Source organism: Callorhinchus milii, unplaced genomic scaffold, assembly GCF_018977255.1.
Source record: "Callorhinchus milii isolate IMCB2004 unplaced genomic scaffold, IMCB_Cmil_1.0 Scaffold6, whole genome shotgun sequence".
NCBI classification, from domain to species: domain Eukaryota; kingdom Metazoa; phylum Chordata; class Chondrichthyes; order Chimaeriformes; family Callorhinchidae; genus Callorhinchus; species Callorhinchus milii.
Genome location: NW_024704747.1, coordinates 26,899,937 through 26,919,659, shown reverse-complemented (window position 1 = coordinate 26,919,659; position 19,723 = coordinate 26,899,937).

Genomic DNA, 19,723 nt, shown 5'->3' with positions numbered 1-19,723 from the left:
AGTGACAGACAGACCCCAGACAGACCCCAGGTCACAAGCAGTCGAGCCTCACCTGTGCACACCTGTGAGCTTTATTGTGGGTGGATTGACTGACCCGCTGTCCGACACCTGATATTTACGCTGCTGCTGCTGCTTTTCGCAACGCCGTTTGCAAGCAGGCGCGTGCGCGTGCTCTCCGCTCGCTTGCTGTTTTAATAATAATAATAATAATCATCATCATCATCCTCGCATTTGATAGAGCGCTTTTCACGTCTTCTCGACGTCCCAAAGCGCTTCACAGAATATACTGTAAAGTGAATTGACTGTATATTTGGGGGCGAACGCGGCGGCCAATTGCGCACCGCAGTGTCCCACAATCGGTCGTGGATTGAAAATGACCAATTTATTATTGTTTTGGGTTTTGGAGGGATTATTATTAGGCTCTGTGTGGAGTAAGGAAACTTGCCCAAGGTTTCGCCCTCTGCCTGGAATTGAACTCAGGTCTCTCACTTGCAAAGCGAGTGCTCTAATCACTGAGCTACAGGATGCTGGCATGTTCCTTTTGCATGTTCTGGAGTTGTTCTAAATCACACAGGGACATATTGAAACTCAAGGAATGGTTAATTAACAAAAATATTTTTCATGCTGTAAATAATGACCACATTTGACATTTTGTAAAACACAGCACATTTGTGGTATAGAGTACAACATTTTTGAGCAGTTAAAAAGTAGAGTTTGTTACAATAATTGGTACATTAACCCTACCCCTATAATAACTTGCATTGATATAATGGCTTTCATGAGGGAGAATGACACAAAGTGGACAATATGAGACATTGAGAGATAGGCAGAAAGCCACCATTGGTGGTCAGGCTTTCAGCCTACCTGCCCCCACTCTCTAGAACCTCTGGAGTCTCTTTGCCTTGCCCCGTCCCTCATCTTCTACAAGGTCTGTCTCAAGACTTTCCTCTTTGACCATGCCTTCGGTCATCTTCCCCCCACCCACTCTGTCCCCACCTCCAACTCCCACCTCAAGTGCAAACATTCAACTGTCCTCCCGACGTGAAAGGCACTATATAAATGCAATTTGCTGTTTTCAGTTTCCCCCAACGTTATGACATTGGTAGAGAGAGGGTGCAAGGGACTCTGTATCATAAGAAAATAAACTCAGAACCAGAAAGTGCTCTTACTTCTGATCTCTTTTTAAAGACTTCTACTGGGAGTTATAGGCATGTGTTGGTCAGGTGAGGACATGATAGGACTCTGTGATCACACATACGCACATACACACACACAATGGAATAGACTCTGAATAATGTCAAAGGCTCACACATGAATAGCAACTACTTTGGCTGAGGTATTGGGGGCACTGCAAGGTGCACCACTTCCATGGAACGTTACCTCCGTAGAAGGGGAAAAAAACAGTTCAACACCCTTCCGAGATGGGAGAAAATTGGAAGAAAAATAGCAGAGAATAAGAAAGCCTGAGTTGTCCTCCCTGTTTATTTTCTTCCCTTATTCTGCGAAAATGCTCAGCCTCGACTGCACCTCCTTTTGATAGCTCCCAAGAGATTAGTAACTGATCGTAAGGGGAACTGCAGTTATCAGCTTCTGAATTGCCATTCTATAGTATGGCACATTGAGCCCTGATTTTCACAGAGTTTATAGGTTACTTTAGGTCACGGAATCCAGTCGTTTGGAAACAAGAAGAAGTGTGCTAAGGTAAAATATTCTTATCCAAATACTCTTTATATCTGCAGATATCTACCTAGTAGTGTGTTTAGTATGTTTAATTCAATGGAAGTAGTGCATCTGACATTCAGGAATTGTAGAAAAAGTAAAAGATACAACGGGAAAGATTAGAAGGGGGTCAGCATAAATGGCACATTTTCTTTAGAATACGGCTAATTTTGTGACAATTCATGTCTGAGTAACCACATAAGTGGGGGAATTATAGAGCTGTTGGCAGAATATGAATTATTCTTACATAATGCAAAACTCTGAAGTTCATCCTTCGTTCCACAAACAGCTCTGTGGGTTTCCTAAAAAAGGCAAAGTAACTTTCCTAAGTGATGACTGATTATGCTCAAGAACTAATATTGTATTAAAATGGGTTTATGAAAGTTAAAGGGATAAACTTGTTATGAAGAGTTTTATTCGTATCAATTTTGCTATATGGTTGAAGCAAAACTTTAAACAAAATCGAAAGTCATCAATCAGCTACAATTATTGTATATACAGCGAATACCAGTTTCTTGATCGGGCACTTATTGGGAGGAGGTTTGACTAATTGTATGTGGGGGTCAGGGTACGTAATACTAATCCTTGCATTTGATATAGTACCTTATCACATCGTTGAGACGTTTCAAAGCGCTTCATGGAATGCATTATGACCTATTATTTGTAATTATAAACTATGATGCAGAAGGAACCATAGGAGATCAGGAATTTGTGAGGAAATAAAAGCTTATACCCACCACTGACAAAAGCAGTACAATGGAATTCTAATTTGAGATCTGTGTGTGTAGTTAAAAAAAAACAATAGCTGGGAGATTAGTGTAGGATCATAGGCTCTAAACAGTGGATTACCACTGAGCGGGTTGAAAAATTTAGACTGATTGCTGTCTGGCACCAACAGTCAGTCCAGTCGCCAGTAGACATTGTCAGAGAGAAAACTAGTGTACACTGTAAGGCGGAAGCACTCTGCATCATTAAACGTTAATATACGTATATTAAATTACTGCATATTGAAAGACCATCTCTTGTAGCCTGTCTGCCCCCATCCCGGCTCCACCCCGACTCGTATATAGGTGCAGTGTGCAACAGACAGAATCACTGAATGGCACAATTGTCTAATTTGTCTAGCTCTCACTGTCTTAACATCTGGCTCTATTTCCAGCAGCTGCTCAAGTTGAAAAATGGACCGACATAATTCTTTTTTAAAAAGTTTAAGACAGCATAGAAATCCAGGGTGGATACAGCAGATACATTAAATGTTTTGAATAAGTGATTCTGCATGAACTGAGTAGCAAGTTGAAGCTAGATGGTACAACTGATTAGTGAATAAAGGTTCTTTAGATGGATCAGATTAAGAAGAACTTGCTCTTAAATGGTATGTCCTGTACAGTATTACATATTAGTACAAGCATTCGTTTGATTCATTGTACTGACAAAATCAGAGGAAACATTGTATTGTATTTTCTATTTCTGATAAAAGTTTTCTGAAAATAGATGGGACATCCAAAGCCTGAAATTTTCTCATGGCCTTAAGACTTTGTTTTAAAATGTAACATTATGCAAAATTTTGAAAAATCTTACATTCACTCTTAATTTGGAAGTTATACTTAATAATAATAAGAATCCTTGCATTTGATATTGCGCTTTATCAGGTTATTGAGACGTCTCAAAGCGCTTCACAGAATATACTGTAAAGTGAATTGACTTTATATTTTGCGGGCGAAACGCAGCAGCCAATTACGCACAGCAGTTTCTCCAGTTCTTTTTAATTTATTTGGAAATTACAAGCACAGACCACAACAAATTATATTTGCAGAAATTAAACACCGAGAGCAGGTTTGCTCCAAGCTTTATAAAGGTTAAATCACCTTTTAAGAAAGGTTGGTAGTTTATCCTGGGGTTTCCATCATTATATGAGTGTGCTTCCAGTCTATGACAAATTATTTAATCTGTGTCACTGAGATTTAGGATAAAGCTTGAGATCTAACTGGGCAATGAACCAAGCATTCAATATCACTGGTATGATGTGTGTTTGGAGAATTCAATTTCATTATTAAATTAATTGAAAATGTGATTGGTCACAATGGAACAAAACATCTCACACATACTTAAATAAGTGAGTGAACATCTATCTATCATTATTAGCTGGATATCAATATTACTTGATCATCCAGCTTCTACTGCAATGATTATGATGCTATTACGATTCCATGGTCATTTGCGGTATTTTAGCCCTGATTGCCAGATGAAAGAAGCTGGGTTATCCCAGCCATAATAAGTATTGTGTAAAAAAAAATCCATTAATATGATGGGTTCACTGCAGCAAGACTTCATTTATCTTCCAAGGCTTTAATAGGCTGTCTCAATAGTAAGCAGCACATGGAGCAGGATGGAGAATGGGAGCATGTTACGATTCCAATTTACATTTAAAAGGATGATAATTATAGTGGCTTGTCTCAGTGGTAATTTTGGCCTTGCAAGAACTTTTAGAAGTTAAAGAAGTATCAGTCCTTTGTGGTTACACAGCTGTGTAAATTAATAAAACAGGAATCAGCTACAGTCTATGATAAAGAGTTCTGACCTTGATCTTGTAATCATTACTTTTTCGCATACAATTGATTCACCATATCCCCCAAAAAGCTGATGATCCTAAATTTAGTAACGTTATTATTATTTGTTCTTTTTTGTAATGTGTTGAGAATGGTTGAAATTGTAAATACTTAACATTATTGTGGTTCTTTAAAAAAGTGTTTGACTTTGAAGTTTTTTCGGAGTCTCCACTCGAAATTCATTTCAAAATCCGTCTCCAAGTAACAGTTCTTTGCCTTCCCAAAGCTCGGTGGGAAAATTCCTCTGAAATCCCCAATGTGGTCGATGCAATGTCTTTCTGGAGAAAGTTTTTGATATCCACATTCTTTGACCTCTCCCAGTTTCCCAGAATTTTCCATTTTGAATTGGGTTTTAGTTCTCCAAAGAGTTGGCTGTCCCGATATAGATTGATATTGCATTACAGTAAGGCACATTGTTATTGTTACTATATTCTAATAAGGATTTCAGTGATTCCCTTTTTTGGGTCAAAATGAGGCATGGACAGAGTTTATCATTTACTGGGAAGGGGGGGGGGGGGGTTAGTGAAATGAGAGCAGAGGCATCATTTCAGAAACAATTTTTTTTAGATGCTAGAGGTGGGGTTCCTAGTGTGGGTCCAACGAATCATGGATTTGAATGCAACCTGGTGACAATTGGATTCATGTCAGTCTATGGAATTTAGACATTTTATTTGTAAGTCTCTGCTGGTATACACTAATACAGTCCTGTGGCAAAGTGGTTTCAGACTGTCCGAAACACATTGCCAGAATCTTAAATTGATTGTTCTAAGAGTATTCGCACACAGTAAAATGTAGACATTAACAGGCAATATTTTCAGCAGTTTAATGAGGCTATGATGAGGCAGGCAATTGGTTACAATTATTCCATCGGGATCTTCAAATCGCAGTTGCAAAACCTCAATTAAAAATTGCGGTCATGGCATATTTATTCACTTGGTGCAAAAATAAAACAAAGAAAATCAAGATTTTTCAATTGGAAATTTGGTCAAATGTAATCGTGGACGTCACCAATTTGTAAATTATTTGTTAACCGCACAGTGCTGTGTGAATAATAATAATAATCCTTGCATTTGATATAGCACCTTATCACATCGTGCAGATGTCTCAAAGTGCTTTACAGAAAATACTGTAAAATGGATTGACTGCGAAACACGGCAGCACGGCAGTGTTTCACAAACAGTCGTGGATTGAGTAACCAAATTGTAATTTTTTTGGGGTGTTTTTATTTTATTTGGACAAATTGTTCCAACTACACCAATTTAATCGTTTCGCATTGAAACTTTGAAACTACACACTGACCGGGGAAGATGGAATTCCTATAACATTTCTTTTAAGGTCCATTTCAAAAAAAGGTGGAAAGGTCATGAAAAAGATCCAGAAAAGATCCCATTAGTAACCTATTCCTACCATTTGCAAAAGCACATTTGTACAGCAGCATCCGGGAAAAATACAAGTCTGTTGTTGGGAAACCCAAGGCAACACGTCAGCTGCAAATGAACTTTGATTCTATTCCCCACTGATCATTTTGCATCAGCACCAACAAAAGGCACTTGGAACTAATAGGTTTTAGGATCTTAGTCATAACATAATTTTTTTTCTGAACACTTACTGCATTGATAAAAATTACTTTAAGCAAAACTATCTGCTGGAGTGCGACTTTTTGCGTTCGGGGTTGTTGCTGCTGATAGCTACATTTAAATCACCTTCTGACAACTGTTTCGCCCACAAAATATACAGTCAATTCACTTTACAGAATATTATGCGAAGCACTTTGAGATGTCTCGAAAACGTGATAAGGCGCTATATCAAATACAAGGATTATTATTATTATAAATGTACATAGACCTACACGTGGACAAAACATGGAATATAACCATCTATCTGGTAAGGTTATACCTTATGTACTTGTAAGGTAGTGGAATATAGATATATATGTAATATATAATGAAAGACTGTTAAGGGATTTACTCAAAATACACAGGCAGTCTCCTTTAAAGTGTATTGTGGAGTCCTGTAGCTCAGCGGTTAGAGCACTCGCTTTGCAAGCGAGAGACCTGAGTTCAATTCCAGGCAGAGGGCGAAACCTTGGGCAAGTTTCCTTACTCCACACAGAGCCTAATAATAATCCCTCCAAAACCAAAAACAATAATAAATTGGTCATTTTCAATCTACGACTGTTTGTGGGACATTGCTGTGCGCAATTGGCTGCCGCGTTCGCCCACAAATATACAGTCAATTCACTTTACAGTGTGTTCTGTAAAGCGCTTTGGGACATCCTCCCGACGTGAAAAGCGCTATATCAAATGCAAGGATTATTATTATTATTATTATCCCGTGAAGCGCTTTGAGATGGCTCAAAGGCGTGATAAGGCGCTGTATCAAATGCAAGGATTATTATTGTTATAGATTATGTCGTCCACAAAGATTAGCTGTCAATTTAGCAGTAATGAATAAATAACTATAGCAGTTTCTGAATGGAAAACTCACTTGGGATTTCTGATCGTCTGGGCTCTGCTCTGTGTGGGTCCTGCTGTGATAGATGAATGTGAAGGCCTGTTCAATTGGTATTGAAAATACAACTGGAATATTTTAAGTTTATGCCAGCTATTAATATGAAAATAATGAAACCTACTTTTTNCAGTCAATCAGAATAATGTGGAATCAAATTGTTAGGAGGGCTTACAGTACTTTTAAAGTGCAGGGATTTGCCACAAATTATAGTAGCTGGAATGTCATGTAGTGGATTTGATTGCCTTAGCCAATATTTAAAGTGGACTGGGAGTTGTAAATGGAGTTTGCAAGCTACTGAACCAGAGGAACTTACTCTTGGGATAGCCAGGCAAATTGCCAATAATTGTCAGTAGCTGAATTTGGAAACTAACGGGAGTTAGCTGTTCTGGCTGTCAGTAACACTCACCTTCACTTCGTTGCAGGGCTCAGTATCCTTGCAATTACCCTTTTACTGTATGATATAACATTGCAAACTTTTGGGTACTCTACAGCCTGTTAACCACACTCCTGTTTTATTCCCATTCTTCCCCCCCCTCGAAGTTAGATATGAAGAATGCTGAAACATCGAACATCATATGTGTGGAACAGTGGACAGTAGTTTGTTGAGTTTGCAAGTTTGTGAGCCAAAGAGAAGTATACAGCAAGCGTCACTGACTTATAAGCAGCGAGGCTGAGTTGTGAACTTTTGTGAGCATTTGTGAACTTTTCTAGCTGGCACGGCACCTTTTGCATTCAGTGTGATGCTCGGCTCTTTCCAGTTTCTGACCAAGACAACTTTTCTGCATCTCACTACATCACCTACCTCCTTCGCGAGCTTATACCCAGGGTCCACCCAACATCTGAGATTCTGAGAATGTTTCCACCAGGTTTAATAATGCAATATCCTCTCCTCCCCTTTCATTGCATCCATCATTGTAAAGAAATAGTTTACCTCTGAAGTTCTGTGAGTCTCAATGATAGTGGATGAACATTCTTAACATTTTTCAACATGAGGGACTCTCTGCTCAGAGAGTCTTCAGTTTATTGTTTGTGTATTTGATTTTACTGAGGGGTGGGGTGGGAGGAAGAGATGAAAACACATTTTATTTTATTAACAAGTGAAGGATAACCCCTGAGGTGTCAGGAATGGAAGACGTAAGTCTTACCTACAACTTTCTGAAATGGTTACTTTTCTAAAATCCACCTTCATAGAGCACACATTCTTACTTTCCTCTTAAATGTCTATCTTGAAGTGTTTTGAAAGCCCTTCAAGCAGTCCAAAGAAAATACTCGACTGTAATTCCAAAATGTAATGCCTGATTCATGTGGTTGTAACTCAATCCTGACTTTGATGCTTGGCTAAGGAAGCTGCAAAACCATTCAAGTTTGACCAGAAGTGGCATTACATTTAAGCTTTTCAAAATGTTAGTTCCCCGTGGTGTCAAGGTGAGGCGGATATTGCTGCTGTTGCCAAACCAGTAAAGCCACTTTGGTAACTGAGAGTAAAGTTTCAGTAAAGAGTGCTGCAGAGGGTGTTGTCAAGGTTCCTGAAAAACTTGCCTGACAACATTTGGATGGAGCAGATTGGGACATGGAACAAGCCAGATTTCATGGAGTGCAGGTGGTGAGCAGGGGAATAGGACTGGAGGACATCACAGAAGTAGGGTGGGGCAAGAGGCATTTGAAGGTGAGCACATCGCGGGGACATTGCGTAGATGGAGGAAAGTGATCAGATCCCAGATGAAAGCCTTAGAAGAGAGATGAGGGTTGCACACACCACCAGGATTCCACACTGGCTTCTGTGAGCTGGAGTGAGCAAGCAAGAGAATTGATGCATTTGGCACCTAAGGTAAGGGGGTGATGGCAGGATAGGCTTGAGTAGGGTGAGGCATCAAACATCAGACAAGAGTCATACAAAAGTCACTGGAGAAAAGTGCGATTATTGAAATCTGAAATGTAAGGGATTTCTGTTTAATATGGAGTGTTTTCTGTATCTTTGTAAGAAGCACCCGATAAGGAAAGATTGTCAAGAAGAGCATGTTTGTCCTTGGTTCCTTTGGAGAAAATATTTGTGATTACCAGTGAAGGGCACACTCAAATTATCTGCTCTGCACGAGAATGAGAAGATAAATTGGTATAAAATTGCAAATGGATGAATATTAAAATGAGTCTTGAACAGCAGAGCAGTCATCTGCACTGAGGAGAATAGACAACAACAACGTGCAGTTATATAGCGCCCTTCACGTGGTCTCTCATACCAGAGCGCTAGACATCCAAGTGTCTGATAGTACTAACTGGGAGGTGTTTGAGTGAGATGGGATGTTTCTCCGGCGATTTCTCTTTGCAAACTGTTCTTGGCTATGATCAAACATTCAATATATGGGTGCTGGTGGGTTGGCCTGTAATCCCCATCACCCTGCCATGTTATCTTCTACAATAATAATATTCTGTGAAGCGCTATGAATATATATATAATGAAAGACTGTTAAAGGATTTACTCAAGATACACAGCCAATCAATCCGCTCTACTGTCAATCCACTATGAAGCCCTTCGAGACGTCTCAACAATGTGATAAGGCACTATATCAAATGCAGGGATTACTTATTATTAAATAAATGAAGTCAATCAAAATACGCAGATCGACTCGCTTTTTTTTAAAACAGGAATATGTCAGGTTGAATAATGGTGCAATGTTTATTCAACTTTGTAGAATAGTGTTAGTGTAAAGATTCTGTGTTTATACTTTAATTCCTTTCACCTTGCACAAGTCGACCCAGGCACCTTTAAATATGCAGAAACAATGGGGGTTTTAATATTGGAAAGTTACATAGTTTAGTCTCAACTATTCACCTTTTTGACTGTTTGTACATTGCCTCTGCAGAATGAATGCTTTGTAGTGAGGTCCTTGTATATTCTACTCACAAGAAATCTGATATCAGCTGGAACTGTATAAAAATAGCCCGCAACACAGCACAGGAAATCTGCTCTTTGGCTCAGAGACAGTTGCTACCTGTTTTTATGCATATTAAGTGGATAAGGAAATGGATAGTGATTTACTTGGGGCATATTTTCTATCCACAAAATAAGTATCAGTTCTGCCAATAGGCAGACTTGCCAAACAGCTCTGTCAGACCACTTTACTACAGTAGCATATAATTTGTCGTGCGGCTACCTGAAACTTCACCTTGTGTGAGGGAAAACATAGGATAAAACAAAAAAATAGAGACCAATTCGTAACTCCAAGCCATTCAATTAATCTCGGATTGTAAATAGCCGGACAATTTAATTGAAATGTGAGCAATAGCGTATTTTGTGTGCTGGATCAACAAGCAAGGTTGTCTGAATATAACTGAACAGTCGGGTTAATAGCCAGAGAGAAATGCCCTGTCCTCTACAAATCTAATGAGAAAGGAGTCTCCACTGAACTAAACCGTCCACTTTAAAAACATTTTAATGAACGTAACCAGTTTACTGGGTTTGGATATTTCTCTTGCCTCGAGTGCCCTGTTGACGTGCAATATCCTTGTCTTGGAGAAGGCTAATGCTAAGCTGTGTACAAGCAACTCCTGATGCTGTTATGAAACCTCCCACTTGAGAGCACATCAGGTACCTTTCCAACAGATTTCCCTTGGGAAGTATCAGTCCACCATGTGATGTTTTCCCACAGTATACTGCATGTTGAGGGTTGGGGGTTGAGGAGCTGAAATCCTACCACTCTATGATCCTGATCATGGGAACCATTTTTTTTTTTTTTGGTCAGCCCGATGTCCGACTCATGCGGAAACCCATCACCGTGCTCAAGAGCATTCAAACCAAAGTGAGAATTCCATGCATCCCATCTACATGTGGAAATTCCAGAGATAGGTTGTTGGAACGGCATGCACACTCTCTCCCTGAAGGGACACATCCCGCTTACCTAATTCTGGAAAGTATTAGGCGCAGGTTGGCAAGAGCCAAGGCTTGAGGACTCCAGAGTGTGCGTTGGGATAATAGTGGAATGCTAATGAGCTGTAAGAAAGCAGTCAACATCACCACGAAAAACAACTTCATCTGTTCACAATTGGCTGCCACTTTTCCAATATATACAGTCAATTCACTTGACACTACATTCTGGGAAGCGCTTTGAGACGTCTCAACATGTGCGATAAGGCACTTTATCAAATGCAAGTATTATTATTACATTTTTTAAATGGAACCCTAAAAATGTTGGTCATGGTAAAAAATATTCTAATGAAGAACGCTTGCAATCTACAAAGATTGTTGCTTTAATGCAGTTTTTGGAGCATTTTGTTAGCAATTGTTCTGTTGAAAAGGCTTATTAGGACTATATTTTTTTCTTTCTATTTTACTACAGTGCTTAGCTGCCACCATCACAACATGTACTTTATTCAGATTTATGGCTTTAGGCCAAATGCTAATTTTTATTAGTAAAGGAAGCTTGTTGAATTGATAATTTGGAGGTATTAGTGTAAATTCTCTAAGCCTGTCATTTTGCACATTGGGAGACGAAAGCTGCCTTGTATTTTTTTCCTAAAACTGACAAGTCAGACACGGAAATGAATATGGTAACTCTCGAAATAGCATATGATTGAGACTTAATTGTAGCCATGTTTAAGGACGTACTTTTATGGTTTTGTAATATTTGTCAACCTTTTGTAAAGCACATGAAAATAAACAGATTGGGTTATAAAATGCAGTGTTGAGGTTTGACTACTTTTCATAGACTCGAAGACTCCTGCTCTTTTCTCTGTAACTAGAAGCACAACCAATGACTCCTGGTAGATGGGAGTCATTATCAGCTCTTTTCATGTATAAATATGGGTACTTGATGGACGAACAACTTTCAACCTCTTTATCGTGTTTTGATTAATCTTCACAAGTTGTCGCAAAAGGAAAATGTTACAAGCATTTTGTAGATGGAGGGTGGTTGAAATGTGGGTTTCTCAAACTGTTGTTGAGACAGAATCCATGAATCATTTTAAGAGGGAATTCACTAGCAACTTCGAGAGCATTAAATTGTCTAGGAGTGAGCCAGAAAAGTGAGATTAGATTAGATGGCTTGTGTAGAGAAAAACATCAGCAGTGATTTATATATATATATATATATATATATATATATATATACAGGAACATAGGAACAGGAGTAGGCCATTCAGCCCCTCGAGCCTGTTGAGCCTGATTTGATGGGACAAATGAATTGTTCCTGCATTATTGTGTTCTCTAATTCTAGAGCAGATTGTGAGCAGATTGTTGCTTCTTTATTTAAAACTAGCATATTGAAAATGTTATGATAATGCTTAAAATATCACCTTCAAAAAAGCATGAAAGTATCTATTCAGTTGTTGTAATTTTAATTTGTGATTTTGTAATTTTTTAATCATCTGGGTTACTCTTAATTCTTGACAAGGAAAAAAAAACATACCATTAACTACGTTCACTTACTGTTTGTTTAAAACACTGAAACACCAGCTGGTAGCTGAAGTCACAGTGAACAGAAGTCTGTTACATATTGTGGTAATAAAATAAAGCAATATTAGTCTTTTGCTACCAGCAGTATGTAAAACTACAGAGGCCATAACAGGCCGACTGTTTACACTTTGTCACAGATTTCAAACATATAAGTAAAAAGTGTTTATAGAATAGATCAATTCATTTCCCCCTCTAATTTTCCGCTTTCCTCTCTTGAAACTGCTAACGGTTGGGTTGCATGGTTGTTGGCTGCCCTCTGTATTTTACTCAGATGTCTACCCTTCATGTGTGAACCTAAATAGTAAGACTGTAAACCTTGAGGGATTATCACAGCCAAGGTCAATCATCTCATTCAACATCAACATGTACACATTTTCCAGCAAGGTGAGGGCGAACTACTGTACAGAGGTCAGGAGTGAGAACATTGGCAAATTCTGACTCTCCCTCTTTAATCCAAGGGACTTGAATTCAGTCTGAAATGACACTCCAATGCAATGTTGAGGGGGGCATTGCATTGTCGGAGGTGTGTTTTTTTTAGATGAGATGTTAATCCAAAGTCCCGTCTGCCCTTTCAGGTGGATGTTAAAGATCCCATGGCATTATTCGAAAAGAGAAGGGAGTTTCTCCTGGTGTCCTGGCCAACGATCTATCTAATAAACTAGGTCATTCACTTCATGGCTTCATGTGGAGTTCTGTAGCTTGGTGGTTAGCGCGCTCGCCTCGCAAGCGAGCGGACCCAGATTTGATTCCCGGACGAGGCAAAGCCCCAGGCGAGTTTCCCTACTCCACACGCCTCTGTTTACCTAGCAGTAAGTAAGAACCCAGTTGTTAGTCAATTGGTGGATCGCTTTCCAAGGGTAATAATCTCTCCAAAAAAAACTCAATCCATGACTGGTTTGTGGAACACTGCTGTGCGCAATTGGCTGCTGTATTTCGCCCACAGAAATACACAGTCAATCCACTTTAAAATCCATTCTGTTAAGCGCTTTGAGACGTCTCAACGAAGTGATAAGGTGCTATATCAAATGCAAAGATTATTATTATGGCTGTTTATGAGATATTGCTGTGCGCAAATTGGCTGCCGCGTTTGCCCACAAAATACATAGTCAATCCATTTCATATTAAATCCTGTGAGGGGCTTTGGGACGTTTTCTGGACTTGAAAGCACTGTACCAAATACAAGGATTATTATTATTAGGAGTAGTAGCAGTATTATAAGGGCACTGAGGCCAATTGTGGCATCTTATTGGTATCCTGCTTTAGATCAACTAATTCACCAGTGGAAATGAAGCCTACAATCCTCTATTCTGTTTGACTCAGTTTGAGACCAAGCAGTGATTTTACCAACTGAACTATGGGGGGAGCTAGATACTTCATTTCAAACCAGTAGTTCTGTATCGTTTGTTCCAATCACATTTAAGCTAATTGGAATATTTTCCAAAGAAAACTAACAGAGCAGTGGAGAGGGGAGTGTTGAAGGAAAGGGTTAGTAAAATGTTCTATCTCAGCTTCTAGTTTTTTCATAATCCTTAAAGTTTATACTGTATTGTATCCAGTTTTATTGTTAAAATTATACAAGCAACCAGACAATAAGTGATGCAGTCGTCATGTCATTTTAAAATGGGATGTAATTTTATTACATTTTGAAAGACTATAACACATTTGGCTTTGGTAATAGGCTGCCCATTTCAATGCCAGTAAATATTTGAACATGTTCTCTATTCAAGACTATTTTTGTTTCATTCCTTTTCATTGAGACATCCTTCAGCTACACATGTCTACAGATTAAGCTGCATATATTTGCATTCACCCACAAATGCACAGTCACTCCATTTTACAGTAGAACCTGTGAAGCGCTTTGGGACGTTCTCCTGCCGTGAAAGGCGCTATACCAGATGCAGCCATTATTATTGTGTTGGTTATCTGATTGCACTGTTCTAGGTAAAACTTTACTCTAAGGTCAATGAAAGATTCAGCCGTATTGAGATAAATTGTATTAAGGTGCCCACTAATGTTCTACAATAAGGATATGAAATAATGCATTTCTAATATGCATGAACACAAGGGATTTTTGTAATTTCATGATAAACTTGCCACTACTATTTTCTACTCTTCCATCCCCATACCGGCAGATCATCGATATGACCTCACCTTGTCCTCCATGCAGCCTCAAAGACCAGTGATTGGGATCCTTGCCCCATCGTCTAGATATGTGTGCACCATAATCTATGCAAAAAGACAAATTGTGCACATGTGTTAGCAGCTACAGACACCAGTCACTCTCCAGACACCAATCAATCACTCTCCAGATACCAGTCACTTAATCAGCACAAATTACTCACACAAAGATGGCCATATTGAACACAGAAAGCAAGTGTGAGATGCGAAGCCAATCCAACTTGGTAACAGAGGGCAGAGAAATACAGTACTAGAGAGAGAAGCCACATTAGGTATCTGTGAATGAAGCAGAAATAATCCAGAAAGGATACATGAGTTCGCCATTTTCCGTCTTGTCCGTCGCTTGTGATTCAAATGTGAATTGGAAATGTGATTTTCTAGCTTGCCTGATCTCTAGTTTCAGTTCAGGGCAACATAATGATCTGCCAGTGTATGTTTTCAATGTAAAAAAAGTGACTACACGCAGGGAGGGAACTGAAAAGAATTTTAGGGATGCACAGAGAAGCAGCAGATCGTAATCATGGCGTTTGAACCAGAGACATTTTGACCTCAGTTCTGTGTTACAACAAATGCTTCATTATAATCAGTGACATACCATCTGCAATTGTGGGAGGCTGTAAGAATTGTTGGCATGCCTCGAATGTAATATGTTTCATGTCAGCTTTGTGCAAGATGTCACATTTGCAGCTTTTGATGACCTGGCATTGCAGTCTGGAAAAGGACACACACAGAGCTTGATTCTATCATCCATCAGAAATTGATGTCAACTGATCTACAGTATAAAGTTTTACTCAAAGGCTTTGAATGCTCCTCATACAATAGATAGATAAATTAGCTGTGTAGGTTTTGTTCACCACAATTTCTTAATGTACCTAAATGTACCTTGCCTTCAGGTAGAAAGAAACCCTTCAGTCATTTATACTTCTGAAATTTAATTTCGTTAAAACATTCTTTGTTTTGGAACATGGAAACACTGGGAGGTCATTCAACCTGTCAAGCTTGTTCTGTGAGATCCTGACAGATCTTTTAATACAATTTCCCTGCCTTTCCCAGTTGTCTTGCGATTATTGAAGCATTAGAATGGATAGCTACCTCCTCACAAATTCACGATTTTAAACAAGTGTCACAGTACCACACAATTGGAAATGTGATTTTCTAGTTTGCCTGATCTCTAGTTTCAGTTCAGGTCAACATAATGATCTGCCAGTGTGTGTTTTCAATGTAACAAAAGTGACTGCATATAGGGAGGGAAGTGGAAAGAATTTTAGGGATGCACAGAGAAGCAGCAGATCATACAATGATTGTACAGTGGAGTGACTGTGTATTTTGTAGGTTAGAATTTAAGGGTACAATTAGCTGCGTAGGTTTTGTTCACTACAATTTCTTAATGTAATTAACAATTTTAAACATTTGTTGTAACGCAGAACTGAGGTCAAAGTGTCTCAAACTGTATGATTTTAAAAATCATTCTTGTGCTCAGATTCTCAGAGAAAATATTTGTTTAATATCAGTAAAATATTCCCTTCTATTGTTATGTTATGCATTTGTTTAAAGATAGTGTATATTTTTGTATGTTGTATCTATTAATCCCAAATAAGGTGAATCCAGAGTAAAATGTTCACTTTAGGTTAGAAAACAAGATTGCTTCCCAATCTATACTATCTTTCTTGCAAAGAAGTTAAATCAATTCTGCCTTTGATAAACCATTTTGTCGGTGCACAGTATCGCTTCTTGACACACCAACTGAGCTTGTGATCAAGTCACATTGGAAAGTGTAGGCACGAATCTTGGTGCCAACAGATTTACAGGATGGATTGATAAAACAAATGCTCAATATTGTCCTCACACTCTTCAGGTGTAGCAGATAGTGTTCTTGTTCTAGATTAAGATCTCCTGCAGGAAAAGCACCCAGACATGTCCATTTAGAAGATTGTTTTTCCTCACAAATATAATTTAACTATAAGGCTTTAATGTCTAGGTGAGACTACATATTTTTATAATGAGTAGCAGCTAGGATCTACTGAAGGGATTACGTATCTTATTCTCCAGTTGGAGAACGTTGAAATGTTAGATGACGGAATATTTCAGTTCTTTATGTTCTTTGAAAATAAATATTGAGTTGATCAGATCCCAACTCTAGTGTTATATCCGTTTGTGTGAAAAGGCTTTTGAAGTTGAACGCTTAACTTTGTCCATTTCTTTTTGCTCGCAGTAATTTGCAATTAGGTTGTCGGAACTGATTAAAATTCAGCATTTTTGTTTTGGGAGCACAGTGTTGCAGGGATAGATCTGATCTTCCCATGGTCTTAAACACTGCTTTCATAAACATGTCATGAAACAAACACTCTTTATCCATCGAATAAAATATCTGCAAAGATAAATAAAATATAAACTGTGGCAGGACACCGATATTCCAAATGCTAAATAGTTCTTTTTTTTGGGAGGGTTGGGGAAAAAAAGCAGAGAACAAATTAAATGCAAGTGGTTTGAAGGACAAAACATTAACAAAAAACTTGTTTGCCTTGGACTCCCTGTACAGTCTTCTACTCTAAAATTGGCTGAAGAAGAATAAAGTGCCATTCATCCGCAGGTGCATTACTTCCACTTAGAAATGGGATGATGTTTGAAAGGGAAGGAATTAGTAGCATGTTGTATTAGCCTTTTGTAGTGCACTTTGTTCTCGGCCTCTTAATTTCCCTGTTTTGAATGCGAAGCAGCCAGGGTCTTGGTTTAGAACTAATGACCATCATGCATGTAAATGGTGCGAAAGAGCTGTTTAGCAAGTTAATAAAAAGTGTTCTTATGTCAGCCCTTGTGGAAATGGATACAATACAAACATTACAGCTGAACTCAGTGCAAATTCTGGTGAGCAAAAACCAGGAGGGTATTATGTAGAATCTATGAATAACAGACAAGTTCATTTCATTGAATATGCTGTCAGGAGACCAGTGTGGCTGAGCTGTGCAGGGTTTTGTTAACTAAGATCAGTTCATTAAATTGTATTGCCTGGCGAGAAGCAGATATACTTTATTGTGAAAACGTCATCAAATATTCATGGTTAAACATTAGTAGTTAATGTATTCAATTAAGTGTGTTCTTTGGGATCTGAATGTAGAGCTCTGCTTGGATGAATCTTTGATTTTTCAGAATACCATCTGCAAGTCATGTGAGTACAACATATCAGAGAACACACAAAAGTTCTATTTGTTACATATCCCTTATGCCATTAGGAGATGATTTTGCTGTACTGTTGGATGAAGAAGACATTTTCAAGTCATTTGGGACCCTCATCAACATATATATTATGCATAATAGTGAGCTAGGTGAAGAAACAACCTATCTGATTTATGAAATAAATGGCTTTGAATGGCTGAAAAGGGTGTGTGCGTGTTGTTGGTGGTGGTGGTGGGGGAAACAAAATTGATTTAAAACCCTTTGTGATCTGTGTATGCTTGCAATGACAGCTTTGTTAGATTTGTCACAAAGCACTAAAATTAGTGTGGTTCAGCTGCGATGTGCAGTTTACCAAATAAATGTAAAGTTTCCGTTTCTAATAGGAACCAATTATCGGGGGAAATTGCGTTTAAGCTCAGTACACTCGTACTGTATATTTTCCCATAGCAAAGTCTCATTGTTTGTGTGAGATTATTCAGACCTAATTTTACTTCAGGGAGCTTCAGCTGATTCCGCACATTATTTTCCCTGAGCTAATATGACACCCCCAGGCTTTGACAATGCCAAGAGGGTCTTCAATATTCTTGATTTGGCTCATTGAATCCGCAAGCTTCATTGACGTTGACGATGAAAGATGGCACTACTCTCTCGTGTAAGTACAGTCCTCAAGTAATGGGAGACCTTATTGCCGCAACAAAGCATCTGTTTTAATTGCGGCAACAATTGGCTGCACCAATTACTGGAGCCAGTTTAATGATATTTTTCCCAGGAACTGCTACGTTGTTTGTTCGGCTGAATTTCCTTTCTTTATGCATTGGAAGACTTTCAAGATAGAGCTGAATTGAGTGCTGTTGTCTTTTGAAGCACAGAATGTAAGCTTAAACAGTAAAATGAGCTCCACTAGTGCTTTCTTTTACTTGCTACCTATTCATGCCAACAATAGGCAAGTGCGTTGAAGTGATTTAAAGAGGCCTGATTTCTCTAAGTTGCCGCACACCAATTAACTGTATAGTACATTCAGAGCATAGCAGGTGTACGCATTCGGCCTGCTCTGAGGAGCTTGCTGACACCAAAAATTCAGTTACAAAATGGAAATGGACCCAGCGTGGGAGTGTGACTGTAATCGACCTGCTTGCCTGTGTTTTATCTGCAGATTTAAGAAGGCTGGATCAACGCTCTTCGCAATTGTTGCTGACATGACTGTGTGTAATTACTATGTGTACCCAGACAAAACCGGGCCACGTGGAAGGTAATGGGCAGTAAAAGCATGTGTACTTTTCTTCTTAAAATCAGAAAGCTGGATTGTGAAATCTTGTATGTCTTTTGTTCTGCCTTACTTTTGTCGCAGGCTCTTACAGAAATTAAGTGGTTACCATGAGTGATCTCACTGATTCTTTGCTAAAACGCATTTCGGGCATCGAAGTACTCAGAGAAAATCCAAAGTACATTATCGTATACAATATTTCTATTCGTAGCTTCATAATACGAAAGATTTCAAGGATTAAATTAAATGCTGTTGGGTGTTTATAGATTATCTAACTTAATTATTTGGTATTAGTTTATTCAAGATGAGATGAAATTTTGGGACTATGTTGATTGCTGGTAAATGCAGAACAATATCCTCTGTGAAATTGTGACACTTTTTATATTAAGTTTTGTTTCTCCTTTTTTCCTAAAGGTTTAGAAACCAGGGATTGAACCTGGGACCTTTTATATTCATACGGTTCAACCAACGTAGAAAGTGGCTTTGCTGACTGAGCAATTGCTGAACTAAGATAAAAAATTGCAATCATTTGCAAATGTAAATCTATGAAACAAAACTGTTTTAGCTGTTTTACAGTCTACCATCAGCTTTACAATCCATAATTTAGAGTTGAGTCTGTACCAAATGAATAATTTCTTTAGGCTTTCTAAATATCTATTGAGTTCTGATTTTTTTACATCCAATTGACAAGGACTTTGAATTTTTCTGCAGTTTGGCATGGAGAGGAAAGAAATGTTTCATTTGTATCAAAGTTCATTGCACTATGCTAATGTTTTTTTTCATAAAATCTGTTCGCCACATGCTGAAAAATTTCAGTTCAAA